The sequence below is a fragment of the Silurus aristotelis genome (assembly GCF_946808225.1).
Source record: "Silurus aristotelis genome assembly, chromosome: 10".
In the NCBI taxonomy this organism is placed as follows: Eukaryota; Metazoa; Chordata; class Actinopteri; order Siluriformes; family Siluridae; genus Silurus; species Silurus aristotelis.
The window spans coordinates 19,298,694-19,312,219 of NC_139583.1; the positions used below are offsets into that span (position 1 = coordinate 19,298,694).

A 13,526-nucleotide genomic window follows, 5' to 3' on the forward strand; every position below is an offset into this window, starting at 1 on the left:
CCATAACTTGCTCCAGGTACCAGTTAATAGTTGGCCCTGGTGCCTTGACCCAAACTTCCTAACAAACTTAGAAGAAAATTATTCTTCTCTATTATAATATATATTTGCCTAGTCCATCTGTTCTTCGTTCATTCAATCTATTTTTTTCTTTCAGAAATATTTAGTGAAAGATAAAAACTCATGTAAACTGTAAAGTGTCTATATTGTAATTGTGTCTTGTCAGCGTGCATGCTTGCTTAAAGAAACTGTGCTCAACTATGCATTTGCTCCTGGACCACGAATGACAACAGGTATATTTAGTAGAGTCCATTAAAAACACATGGTGTTGTGGTATATCTTTGTGTGTGTAGAAGGGGGGCTGAGAGGCCTGCAATATTGCTTTGCTGCTGAAAGTTTGCTAAGCCAGTGGCTGAAGGGCACCCCTCCTTTCTCCACTCAGGCACTGCCCTGTTGTGGGCTTGCGGGGTTGGAACATTCCTGGTTTGACGACCAGCCTGCGCCTTGACTGCCATGATTTGCTGAGCAATTCGATCCTCGCCTCGAGGATGTGTGTGTGTGTGTGTGTGTGTGTGTGAGAGAGAGAGAGAGAGAGAGAGAGAGAGAGAGAGAGAGAGAGAGAGAGAGAGAGAGTGTGTACGGGGCAGGGAATACGCGAATGAGCAACAAACTAAACTGGAGCGCTGCGTGTAGCTCGTGCTGCGTGTAAGCAACTTTGACGTTGAGTTTTGGTTTTCGGCTTCACTTCGCCTTATAGTTGACTTTTGTACTCAATGAGCTACGCTGCTGATCTCTCAACTTCAGCGTGGCTACCTAGGAGGAGAGAGAAAACTTTTCCTTCTGCTGTTTCTTCTGCTTCTTTTTCCTTCACCCGTTGCTTTGCATATCGTCTCTAATGGAGGGACCGGTTCGGATTTGCTGCTTTCAGAATGCTTTTTGCTGCTAGAGTGTTTATCTGGCTTGGTTTTCCCTCCATCGGAAGGTAAGAGTTTGTGGGGAAAAAAGCGCAGGGGGAAAAAAGGTTGCCCAGGTTGCATGCCTTGAACACACGCACACACACACACACACAGACAACGCAATACACATTTCGAGCAGGCTCATGGGCCGCGGTGTTTGCAAACGGTTTAATGTAAACGCGCTGCACACTACACTTTAGTGAAAAGTGGATGATTTATGTAAATGGTTGTAATGTACGGAGTTGAACAGACCCTTTCCTTCGGCTGTAAAGGAGGCGCCATGCGCGCGACCGCGACAACACAGTGTAGCGTGTGATAATCTATAACTAATGCACTTATGCTCAATGAAATAACCTGGACACACACACACACACACACACACACACACACACACACACACACACACACACACATACATATATATATAGTACTGCAAGACGTGAGGACGACATCAAAGTCAGTTGTAAACAGTTCAGGCTGTAGATACACACATTTTGAGTTTTCTTGACAAACTCAATTCTAAATTTCTAATGAGTAGATCCTAAAAAACTTGTATTTAAATTGTCTTTTTCTTTTTGTGCTGCATTAATTATAGGCGATACTTCAAAAAAATGGGAAACCAAATATTTTTGATTAATGCAAACATTATTACAGATCAATAATAATAATAATAATAATAATAATAATAATAATAATAATAATGACAAAAACTAAAACAATAATAATAAATGTTAACATTATTTGGCCACATCTGATCACTCAGATCACTAGACTATGAGCAGGATGCCTGTTTTTTATGTTATAGAAACAGGAATTTGAATGAAACATAATGATAGGTGATATAGAAAGCGATGGAGATTTCTCTAAAGCCACCTGCAGGAACTGGTATCAGTATTATGTGTGGCAACAATAATAAAAGTGTATCTTTACTGTAAGTCTCAAGCAGTGATTGCTTCACTATAGATGTGGTAATGTGGAACTGAAAGTAAGGCTGTTAATATAGTGAGAGTATAATGGTAATACATAAAAAACCACAGGAATACTAAGATGTGTAATTAATCATGTACATGCACTGTTTTTAATATAATCTGGAAAAACAAATCTACAAGAATAAGGTGTATGTAATACATTTACAAGGTGTCTATGTGTTTATTTCTTTTTTTATGAAAACACCTTTTCAATTTTGCTCTGTCTTGACAAGAATACACATAGAGATATTAGTTACGATACAATTCAGACGAATATAAACACAGATATTAACGACAATTTCAATTTCATTTCATGTTTTAGTTATGCTTTAAAAGTCTTTTATGGTTCAGTCAAGGAATCGAACTGCGCTGGGAGCCGTTCGAGCTCTCTAACAGGACTGCTTTTGACACAACTCTCCCAAAGAGATGTAAATGGATGCCTACATGTGGCATGTGAGTGGCTTTTGTCTGATCAGAGAGGTTAAGAAAACATCAGTGGCACACAACAAAGCCCTCTGTGCTTCCTTTACAGAGAGAGAAAATGAGATCCTCTTTTGCTCTATTAACAACACAATATGATTTGGTAAAGTCGTGTGGTTAAAAGTTAGAAATCTATACGTGGGAAGATATTTAGACAAAATATATGTTTTGGTGGAATCAATTATATGGTGGAATGATTATTATTTATTACTTATTAATTAGTCTTTTTTTGCATTTGTTTCATATAAGCCATCATGTTTCAGTAAATAGGTGAAAGTAGGAAGTCAGAAACAGAAAATGATTTACAAGTTGTAAAAGTTTCAGAATTCAGGTTTTTTTGTGTCACATCAGTCCACCTGCTAGTGTTCCTTTGAAGCTTCTGTCTCTGTTCTGTCTTCTTTCTTTCTCTTTAAAAAGTATAAAAAGTGTTGACCACTAAAACAGGCAATACACTATTGCTAATGGATTCCCTCAAAGTTAAACTGATAGCGATATACTGTGTGTGTATTGGATGAGTCCATAAAGCCCATCAATTATGGCTTTGATATTCTTAAGCAAATAGTCACGAGGTAATATCATAAACTTCGGTTTTAAATAAAAACAGCAATATTGAGAATATACCTAGACAAACTAAAATTAGCATAAAAAGTACATAAATTAAGGTTAAAGACATTTAAATTCATTTTTCACAACATTGTAGGTTGTCATATAATCATGCAATCCCTGTATTATCATTTAGGGCATTTTAGCCATTATATAATCATTGCTAATACACAGGTTATTTTCAAGTGTCCATACATTTTGTTTGTATTTGTTGCCATTGATTTTTTTACTTCCTGGCTTAGTCTTCAACAAGCTTTTCACAATCGTGTGCGGAAATCTTTGCTCATTCTTCCTAACAAAGCTGATGTAGCTCACCAGGTCTGTGGACCTCGTTGCTCAGATATGTTTTTTTTTTTTTTCAGTTCAGCCCACAAATTTTCTGTAAGATTTAGGCTAGAGCTGTGCGACTTTCAATTTGTTGTCTTTAAAGCATTCTGCTTGTGGGTGTGGTTAGAATCAACGTCTTGTCAGGAGACCCTGTGGTGACTAAGTTTTCATTTAAAGCGTTAGGCTGAGGTCTTGAGTTTTTCCTTTGGTCCAGTGGCCCTCATTAATATCTGGAATTAACATGCATCCAATTGGTAAGCACAAGCACAGGTATGAATCTCAGAGATGCTCAAAGTTCATTTTGAAGTGATCTGGGATGCGTATGGCCAAATAACATTTATAGTGTGAACGCAGTTGCATCACAGTGCATCCCAGACAGCAACGAAGACTTAGCTCCAGAGGGAAATTTCAGTTATAAAGCATTCAATGATTATTACAAAAATAATTCCAGTTTCCGTGTGGTCCAAGATTTTGTTTTTGTTTTTCTGTACAATGGTTTTTTACAAATGCATGTGGAACCTTTAGTTCAGGGTTGCACACACCTTTTCAGCATGCAAGCTACTTATAAAATGACCAAGTCAAAATGATCTACCTACTATAAAAATAAATATAAATCGCTCCCAATTAATGCCTATTAATGACAATTGTTCATTCAGATGCTCTTAAATTTCATTACTTAGATTTCAAGGGACTGTCAAAATGTTTTATGTAAACTTTTGACCCGCTGGAATTCCGATTAAAGTTCCTGATGAATTTAGTGAATTGAAGCTGAAATAAATCTGACTCAAAATCTGTGAACAAAGTGCTAATGCTTCAATTGAGTTGCCAAAAGAAATAGATGTTAACGTGAATTAGGACAAAATGAATATGTGATATTATTCATATGTACATCGGTAGTTAAGTGAATGGACTTTTAGAATTGGGGGGGGGTTTATCTACTTTTTTAATGTCACAGGTCTATAGCCACTTATTAGACAAAAAAAGTACCTGATTTTATCCATATTTTGATGTTTTCTTTGAAAACTATTTAGCAAATAGACAGAACCAAAATATAAAGCTTACTGTTTAGATGGCGATAGTTGGAAACTACTGCATGCTAATACTATATTATATTAATTTATTTTTCTTATTTCTCTTTTAGAAACTTGACAAAAATGATATTATCTGTGTTTCTTTCTCTTTGATCATTCTGCAGATATGTAAACAGGTGAAATAGATACTGTTATATTGAACTCGAACATCTCTTCAATGGTCTTTGTTTATTTTGTTTCTGCCACTGTAGACTAATGGCACCCCTATCGCACTAATGTTCCCTAGTGACTTTTCTTTCATAGGGGATGTATTTGGACTGAAATGTTCAGAGGAATGAGGCTGTGATTAACCAAGTGCTTAAAGATGCATGTAGATGGGTGCTTGGGAAGAAGGCAGCAGCGGGTTCAAAATAGTGGTTAGACATTTATTTAAACATTGTATATGATGTGTTGTTCAGAATGCATGTATTGTTTTGATCTTTTCAGATGCACCTAACTCATAAAGAACCTGGTGTGTTTTGATTTTTGTAAAGTAAGGTTACTGAAACCTGGAACCATTAATCAGATAACTGGGCTACATCCTGTGATTTCAAAGGCATCGTCCATCAGTGGCCCCAAGTATAGGCATTAACAAATCATTAGCATACCAGAGCTTATCATACAGCCTGATTCTAAACACTGCTGTGCCATTACAAGGGCTAGAATAATGTTTGGCCGATTAGAGTGTTCTGGCTAATGCTAAACACATGTGGCTGCCGGGGAGGTATGTAATGTGGACAATTTGAATGTGTGCTTGTGTAGTGCGCTCACAGTGGACTTTTTACTCCTAAAAATACCCTTGTTTTGCACATTATTCAATGTAAAGCATTGTCATTCTGTGTGCTAGGGTATGGCAGACAAGAGCAGGACAGGGATACCAGCATTGCAGTGGATTTAGGGGATGGTTTTGGTACTATGTTTGGGCTGCAGTCAGGACAAAAAATGCATAGTAAAATTGAATGATAAATATGTTGTGGTGTAATGATGGGAGGCAGACCGGGTGTGTCCGCCAGAGAAAGAGAGAGACGGCGCTGTCTAAGTTTATTTTGGAGCTCTTCGGCTCAAACTTCATTGCAACACGGATGTTATGCAGTTTGTTAATCCTGTATCTGGCCTTGGAGGGATAAAAGCGAGTTTGAACCGCTAAATCAGTTTGTGCTGTTTATCTGAGGCTGTAAAATGTTTTCCCCTTTTAGTCAAAGAATCAGCTGAAGCATACAGTGTCAAATTTACAGAGCAGCGCAATACATGTTCATGTGTGCATTTAGCCAAGCAATAATTTTGCTTCCTTACCTGTGTATTGCAAAATAATAAGATGATAATAATAATAATTATAATAATAATAATAATAATAATAATAATAATAATAATAATAATAATAATGAGAACCTAGGTTTTGGAGTTTTGAGTCCTCTGCTTACCTAATCTGTGATTACCAAAATACATGCACAATATAGTCCATGTTTAAAAAACACTGGAAATGATCATATGTTATAATTTAGTTTTGTACACTCTTTTAACTAAAAGAAAGTTCCTTCAGCAAAAGCACCTGTCATTCATCCTTTAGTCAGCATGCTGGAAGATTGCAGTTGGGTTAGCCATTTGCCTTTCCTTTTGCTGGTGCACAATAACTGTCAGTCACATCCATGTGCAAAATAAAGTTATTTACACTTCTGTAACACTGAGCAATCTCGAGTCACTAATACTATTGTCCTCACTTTTCTAAATTGAACCCACATTTTGAAGAATACCACAGTACAAATTTCTTAGGTGATTACTAGAATTACATAGTATAGAGCACTCTTTAAGCTATAATGACAGATACAGGGATTAACAGATCAATTTAAAACTGCGGCTGTGTGTATCCGGTTTGCTATAATTAGGAGGCCTAAGGTACATAATGACTTCCATAACCATGCTGTCAGCGCATAGAGACATTTGGGGTTGTTTCCGACTTTTGAAGGCCCATGGCAATATAATGTGTTTTAAAAGGCAAAAGGATGTGTGCAGACGTGATAATTCAGAAATGTCCATTTTAATGCTAGTCAAAATGTAGAATTAATGATATTGCTGTAGATCCAAAAATCTGTATATTAGAGTTTTATGATTTTTAGTTTGCATATAATTTTTTGTGGATTTATTTATTCATTTATTTATTAAAATATGGGAGATTACATATGTTAATTGTAATGTCAAAGTAAACCATAAATATATATCATATAAATATTTAAAACTAAGGACAAATTAAATAAAACAATAATAAAAAAATTGTGAGTTCATAGAAATGCCTGTTATCTATTTTTTTATGTAATTAATCTATTACTTTGTGTTCTTTGATTTTGATTCATTTCCATTTTAGGTTCATATCGGTCCTTTTTGGGAAAGTTACACAACACTCAAATACTCTAAATTAGTTTCCATGGTCATTTTTGTAGGTGTGGCAAACATTGTGTAACCTGGTATTTCAGATGGAAATACTGTTCTGGAATTTTGGAAACAGTTCTTAACCCCGAGTTGAGCATTTGAAGTCAACATGAATGCTCACACTTTTTCACTAATTTGAGAGCTACAGACACAGTAGCTCTAATACTGGTCATAGGCTTCACAGTTTAGAAAATCTATAGCACTGTCACATTATAAAGTTCAATAGGTTTAGCTGGGTAGTTTGTTGCTAAAAGTTTTTATATATAAAATTATCTATATTTGTTTCTCAACTTTGTAGGTTAAATTTACCAAGGTAGAGAGTTTTGTAACTCCAGCTTTCCCCTTCAGGGTTAAGTTGAATTGTGCTTGGCCTCATTTATCCCTCAGGAAACAGTGGAAGGATGACTAGAGATGACTGGGCACATTGCTGCCAAAACAACCATTTTATTTTCTTCTCAGTGCTAATATTGTTGCATTTTTTTTCTATGGAGAATTGTCGTTTGGATGAAACATTTTTGAAGTTATAGACTGTTATTTTTGCTCTCAGTTCCACAAGTGAATATAAAAATGGGTAGACCTATGTAGAATGATGTCTTTGTCTGTAGCAACTTCCTATTTGCAAGATTATTTTCTTTGGCCTTTTCCTGTACACAACACTACCCACTTTTTTTGAGAATATGCCACTTCTGTGCCACCAACAGTTTTTTCTTCCATTTTAACTAATAATCATATATCACAATTTTCGTAGTTTAAATACCTCCACCTATGTAGCCAATAATGAGTGTTTAATTGCTCAATCTTAGTCACTCTGCTATTTGGAAACGAGTGAAGAACACTATAAATTAAGTCAGCAGCTGCTTTTGGACCTTGTAGGCTAGCTCGATAATATCCTCTCTATATTGAACTGTGTTAATGTTTCTAATTAATATTGTATATGAATCTTCCAAATACTATAAATAAATAAATAAATGTCTTAAATATTAATATTTTATCAGGAGGTCAAAGACACTCTTGACTAAGTATGGCAGAACTGTTTGACTAAGGTGTTTGAAAGCTTTGTTCATTATTGTTCATGGTTTTGCTGTTGTCATATAGTGGTGTTGGAGTGAAAGCTATTAAATATAATGCCAATGTCCATATTTTGCCCACACATCAAGCACTACTCCAGTGAAAATACAATAAACTATAGATTTATGATTTCAGCATGAGTATGGAAAGGCTTATATGTTATTATGATATGATATTTCAGGCTTACTGAAATCACACTGACCAATTTGCTTTATAAGACCTTTACACTTCCAGGGAGTCAGAAGTTTAAACAGATAAACATTTTGACAGCCTCAGCAGCTTGAGTGAGGCCCCTCACAGGCATGATTTTTTATTGTGAGCTGAAGAAGAGCAATTTGTTCTTCTTAACCTCTTTAACTATGTTTGTTTTTATTTCAGACTTTTTTCCTACTGTTGGATGAAGATAAAAAATAATCAGACGTAAATGCGAGGGTACATTTAATTCTCTCTTTGTAGCATTGTGGTTCTCTTTGCTAATTTAATCTCATGGGCTTCTGTAATAACAATCTGTAGTTATACGCTCTGCACAAGAAAGCTCAACAGATAATTCACAGTTACCTGTGTGAGTGTGTTTCTTGGAACTATCTGTTTGGAGACTCACTGTCATTTTGTTGTTGCTTTCCACATGTTTCAAGACACAGTTTTTAATATATGTCTCTACCCTTAGAGTGCTTTTGGTCTGGGGCCAGGGACCTATCGGCAGGAGACTGAGCAGAGCCTGTTGTGTAGCTGTATGGTCGACTTGGTTACTATAGAGACAAAAGAGGTGATGGAGTCCAGGAAGATTGGGAGGAGCTGGGGCCTGGAGTGAGAGAAGGAGAACTGGGACAGGGAGGTTGAATCTAAAGCCTTGGACTGGGTCCAACTTTTAATCATTGTAACTGCCATCCTATCATAATCATGTCAAATACAGTAATGGAAGAGGATTGGCCTGATAAATGAATTTTGAAATGATGTTTTAAGAGAGGATGACATTAAGAGTTTAAAAAAAAAAACCATGGTTTCTTTAATATGAGTTTTTTATTCCTGCTAACTGCTCACATAGCCCATGGAATGTCAGTAATCAGACTCCCCCCTGGCAACTCAAACATGCAAACACTCGCACACATTTGTTATTCCATAGCCTATGAACTATGAATCAGATGCATTTGACATTGCCAACCTTAGACTAGTCCTTTATAGCCCATCTGGGCTTGCACAGCCTCTGATTTTTGCTGTCTTCCACATTCCTGTTCTCTGTCAAAATTACCACCCCTACGAATCCCCACTTCTCTGAGCGATGTGAACTCGGCTAGAGGGCTAGACTGTGGCCCTGTTGATTTTTAGCATTGCTATTAATTTGAGTTGTGAAAAAATTTCGGATTCACTTCACTTATCTCTTTACCATCGTCTTCCTTTTTCAGCATTTACCTCAAACACCATAATTTCTGTTTTTATGTCTGTGGTTAAGCAAGATATAACAGGAGTTACTATTACACTATAGTGCATTTTAGATCCATGCACTAGTACTAGAGGATAGAAAGGTGGGGGAGGAAAGGTCTGGGCTGGAAAGCTCTGGGACGGGAAAGCAGTGTGTTTGTACTTGGTAAACACTGCTTTGTTGAATCTTAACCTCTGCATCTAGGGGCCACTTTTGGCTTTTTTTCCCAGCAATAGTCGTGTCTTCCATCTTCATGCTATGCACACTGGAACTTGGATCACCTGCAACTCAGATATAAGGCTGTGCTTTGTCAGAAAGATAAAAGACCTTAAATACCTTTTTTTAGACTGTTTTTTAGACTTTTTCTTTGGTTCAACTCCATGCTCTGCTTATGGATTATGATGGAAAGTTATTTCAGTGTGACTGATCTGAGCAACTGAGTGTTCCATTGTGTGTACTTACAGCTATAGTTCGCTTGAGAATTAGACTTGTGTTCCCACTAGTGCTTTGGGTAACAGAGCTTGAGCTTGTCAAAGTAAAACAATATGATTGGGATGAGACAGGTCATAATAAACGTTCAATGTTACCTACAACATCATCAGAAGAGGAATAAAATAAGGGTGTGTTTTGATTTAAAAAGTTTGGACAGAGCTGTGAAGTATGAAAGATGCATCCTGCCCACACTGGAGCATATATATATATATAAGACTTTCTGGAGCCAGTGAATTCTCCACCCTAGATGTTTCATGCAGATTTTGAAACATTTCACTAGATCCATCAGTCAGAAACTAGCCATGTTTTTCACACCAATGGCAGGATTTTGCGGTAAAGAACACCTGAACAAGGGGTTGGGATTGAAATTAAACAGAGCAAAATATTTTGGCCACAATTTCAATAAAGGTTTTAATAAGCCTATTACAATGAGGAGAAATGATCTCAAGTTTGAGGAGGTTTGTCAGGTACTTGGTTTTACACTGTACAAGAACAATTTCATGACAGCACCAGCATGTGCATATTATGATGCAAACCACAGACCGGAAACCATTATGGTCTTAGTGTAGCATTGGTTGAAGATAATTTAGCAAAAAATTATCATTTGATAGAAGTTTGGGCATGATAGTTAATTCGCTATATCTAGGGCAAGGATGTGTTTGACTTCAGACTGACTATAAACCCTTAGTGTCGTTGGTAAATAAACTTGACCTTAACTAAGCTTACCTAAAGTATCAAAGACTGTTAATTTATATTTTAAAGTTCATTGTGACAGCTCAGTACATCCGAGGCAAAAACCGTAAGTACAAGCTTATATAGAGTCAGTACCTACAAAGTATGAAAGACTCAAAATGACCTATGTGGTAATTTTAGTAGCTCAGTAAGCCCCCAATTATATTGCCAATTGTTAGATATGTCAAGGTAGTCAAAGTAACTGCTTCATGCTTTTAACATTTAGAACAGGTGATGCAGTATAAAACTCACGACACTAGACGCAATTCTGCTAAACAATTCTACACTACATGTAGTACTAATAAACTAGTAAAGTGGTATACTTGATCTGATTGTTCATAAAAATGATTGCTGAAGAGCAGGGAGCCAAAGCAGGTTATTTGCAACAATACTATGATAAGTGATGTACATTTATATTGTGAGCAGCCATGTTGATTTGATGTCCCACATTAGAATTCCAAGTTGAGGGGTTGTTTTCTTCTCTCTTTTTTTTTTTTTACAAAGTCATAGGTAGGAATTACCGAGAGATGACCTTTAGCCAAACACGCATAATGTTGATGAACTAACTAACTATGGACTATCCAATAATCATTCTGTTTCAGCTAATAAACAGCCGTCATTTCAGTTATTTGGTCAAAACACTTTGCATTGGTTTCCTTTTTTGTTCCCAAAGATGGGATTTTTTTCATTCCTAATTGTGGCCAGACTTACACCTATGCCTTTCTTCAAGCCATGTCAAACTTTTTCCTTCATTTAAAAAAATCTGCCTGCACACTTTAATCAGAGAGGGGTTGCCCAGCAGAGGCCAAGCATTTCCATTCATTAGCATCCCGTGCTTGGCCTAAGGCAGCCTTCATTCCTCAAACTTCAACCAATAGTAGCCAATTATAGGCTTGTTGAGGCTTCTGGTGGTGCCTCAACAAGCCTACTGTCTGTCCCCCACTCTGTCTACTTTAGTCTCTCTCTCTCTCTCTCTCTCTCTCTCTCTCTCTCTCTCTCTCTCTCTCTCTCTCTCTCTCTCTCTCTCTCTCTCTCTCTCTTCTCTCTCTCTTTCTCTTTTACTCTTGATTGCTTATTAAGTCACTAAGTTCTACTATTATATAAATGTACCATCAGTAGACTGAACTACCAGTTCACACCGCATTAGTTTGTTATTAACAGGGGAAATGAGATGAGGCTTGGCAAGTGTTTACATCCTGATTAATCCTCTCTTTTCTACTGCGCCTTCCTTCCCCATGAGCCATTTCTCTCCCGACTGGTTTTATGTTACGCTTTTTTTGTAGTGTTCTTGTGATATCAGCTCTAGTCTAGTGACCTTTTGGTTTTCCATTTTCTTTCTCAGCCTTGTTGCCCTCCTTTGCTTTCTCTTAGGAATGTGTGTAGCAGCTCCTCTGTCAGCAGCTGGGAGGACGAGTGCAGACAGGTTCAGTGTATAGTATGAGAGACATCTTCAGCATGTCAGATCAGACTGTCAAAACTCATAGCTTGTTCGTTCCTTTTTTCTTTCTTTCTTTCTTTCTTTCTTTCTTTCTTTCTTTCTTTCTTTCTTTCTTTCTTTCTTTCTTTCTTTGCAGCTGATGTCTCTTTTGCACACATCTGTTTAAATCGCAAAGCTTTTGGACATCTGCGAATTTATTTATATAATACTTTTCCCTATGAATATTACATTACTATTTCTTTCTGTTTCTCTTTCTCACTCTTTTAATCTCTATTTAATGTTCCCTTTAGAGTCTCATGCTGTCTGTTGTTTTCTTTTGTCCATGTTTATCCAGTATGGATCTGTTGTGTTGCTCTTCTTCTTTGAAGGATGCAGGTGTCTCCAGATGCCACTCACCCACAGGGGCCTTTTCCAATGTTTATCTTTCCTGGTGTCACCCTGGTAGGCGCTTTCACTCAGGCAATAATGCTCATCTTGTTGCAACAGAGATTTTTGAGGTCTTGGAGTGTGTTATTCTAGCACCATTCGGGATATAAGAAGATAGAGGAAGTTTCCATCATTTGCTCTCCAGCAGTGATGTGCTAGAGGAAGCAAATCAGTAGCATGGAGTTAGAGTACTTCAAAGTGAGCTTTTATTACTGTTTTTTTCCCAGTATAATTTAGAGGTTTCTTGGCTTACTGAGAAAGTCAAATGCAGTTTTTGTGCTTTTTTACTAGAGATATAATGTGGTAGATTTGCATAATCTGTTTTAAGGAATTGGTTTGTAGTATTGTATAATACAGGCTGGCAGTAATAAAAATAAAATACATATATATTTGTTTTTATCTTGTATTGTGCCTAAAACTTCATCACAAAGGCAAAAACTATGTTTTGTTATGTGCAATAACTGAAACAGATGTTGCTAGATCCAGTTATTGTTAGATCATTAGGAATTTAGGCCTTAAATCTTTGTTCCAAGACCCATGCTTTTAAAAAGTAATAAATAATAATACACAAAAATTATATAACTTTGAAGACTTTATAACTTTATAAAGACTTTATAACTTTGCTATAAAGTCACAGCTAAATGTAGCAGTGAATTTTTTTTGTCATTATGAATTTCTATAGTTTCATAATGTCAATAATGCACAGCTTATCAATACCTGGCTGTGGCCATCTTTGATTTATTCTAATATTTTCTTTTTTATAGGGGATAAATAAGTTTGATCATAAGATTCTAAAAAGTTACTGTTATCTAACATTAAATAAAGGTATTATATCACAGCTTAGGTATTAAATCTAAGACCACACATATGCTGTGTGTTTGTTCTCTAGCCAACTGGGAAAGCATCACCTTTCACCTTAAACAACAGATTGCGCATTGTTCATAGAAGGCCATCCGAGCTGTCCCAGCACACAAGTGCATTTATAAATGATGAGCATTTTATTATAGTGTATTCTTTTTAATTTTATTTCTAAATAATGGCTAATTATGACTGAATAATGCATAGTTAATATACATGGAAAACAATAAAAGAAAAATGGCATAACTCATTAATATCTGCACTTCT

The 13,526-nt window shown here is 36.4% G+C and overlaps 1 protein-coding gene across 4 annotated transcripts in view; it reads left to right on the forward strand.

Moving 5' to 3' along the window:
• The first annotated feature begins 446 nt into the window (after positions 1 to 446).
• cdon (cell adhesion associated, oncogene regulated) overlaps positions 447 to 13,526 on the forward strand; it is a 41,191-nt gene continuing 28,111 nt past the window's right edge. The window contains exon 1 of one of the 4 annotated variants that reach the window (XM_083552623.1): positions 447 to 979. The gene's annotated coding sequence lies outside the window, so the exon portion shown is untranslated. Of the gene's footprint in view, positions 980 to 12,232; positions 12,417 to 13,526 lie in introns of those variants that run through there. The other 3 variants (XR_014535432.1, XM_083552624.1, XM_083552625.1) reach the window with 3 other exon arrangements.